The sequence below is a fragment of the Arachis ipaensis genome, chromosome B5 (genome assembly GCF_059453495.1).
Source record: "Arachis ipaensis isolate K30076 ecotype BB chromosome B5, ASM5945349v1, whole genome shotgun sequence".
Lineage (NCBI taxonomy): Eukaryota > Viridiplantae > Streptophyta > Magnoliopsida > Fabales > Fabaceae > Arachis > Arachis ipaensis.
In genome coordinates, this window is record NC_142440.1 from 42,043,674 (window position 1) to 42,045,129 (window position 1,456).

Here is a 1,456-nt window from a genome sequence, read left to right on the forward strand (position 1 = left end):
AGGAGAGAGAAAAACAATAAGATAGTACAAGATTTAAAATTTTTAGATCTAATGCTCCTTGTTTTCGAAAAATTTGGAGGGAAAACACCAAGGAACACCAAACTTAAAAATTTTAAGATCAAGACACAAGGAAAACTCAAGAACACAAGAACATGAAGGAAGAACACCAAACTTAAAATTTTTAGAAAACCAAACCAAAATTTTCGAAAATCAAAGGGGAATCAACAAGAAAACACCAAACTTAAAGTTTGGCACAAGATTTAATAGAAAAAATATTTTTGAAAAAAGAAGGTTTTGAAAAGAGTATAAAAGATTCTAACCCAATCAAATTAATGTTCTAGCCAAATGAGTTATGGGACCTTCAAAAATTTTAAGAAAGATTATTTTTGAAAACACCAAACTTAAAGTTTGGCACAAGATTTAATAGAAAAATTATTTTTGAAAAAGGTTTTTTAAAAAATATGATAGCCAATTATCATGAACATAAACACCACGTTCTAAATAACTGAGCTATAAGTTTAAAGTATTTTAACAAGGGGTAATTAATAAAAGACTCTAAACCAAAAAAAGAAAGATTTTTCCTAATCTAAGCAACAAAATAATCTGTCAGTTGTTCAAACACGAACAATCCCCGGCAACGGCGCCAAAAACTTGGTGCACGAATTGTGAATCACACTTTTCACAACGCGTACCACTAACCAGCAAGTGCACTGGGTCGTCCAAGTAATACCTCACGTGAGTAAGGGTCGAATCCCACGGAGATTGTTGGTTTGAAGCAATCTATGGTTATCTTGTAAATCTTAGTCAGGAAGTCAATTATGTTTATCAGTTGAATTGTGAATAAACAATAGAGCATGGATTAAAGGTTACTTGTTATGCAGTAATGGAGAATATGTTGGAGTTTTCGAGATGCTTTGTCCTCTGAATCTCTGCTTTCTTCTGTCTTCTGATTCACGCACGCACGTCCCCCTATGGCAAGCTGTGTGTTGGTGGATCACCGTTGTCAATGGCTACCTTCCATCCTTCCAGTGAAAACTACGCTCACGCGCTCTGTCACAGCACGGCTAATCACCGGTTGGTTCTCGATCCGGTTGGAATAGGATTTACTATCCTTTTTCGTCTGTCACTAACGCCCAACCTTCAGGAGTTTGAAGCTCGTCACAGTCATTCAATCCTTGAATCCTACTCGGAATACCACAGACAAGGTTTAGACTTTCCGGATTCTCATGAATGCTGCCGTCAGTTCTAGCTTATACCACGGAGATTCTGATTAAGGAATCTAAGAGATACTCATTCAATCGTATATAGAACGGAGGTGGTTGTCAGGCACGCGTTCATGGTTTGAGGAAGGTGATGAATGTCACGGATCATCACCTTCATCACAGTTAAGCGCGAATGAACATCTTAGATAGGAACAAGCGTGTTTGAATGGAAAACAGAAATACTTGCATTAATT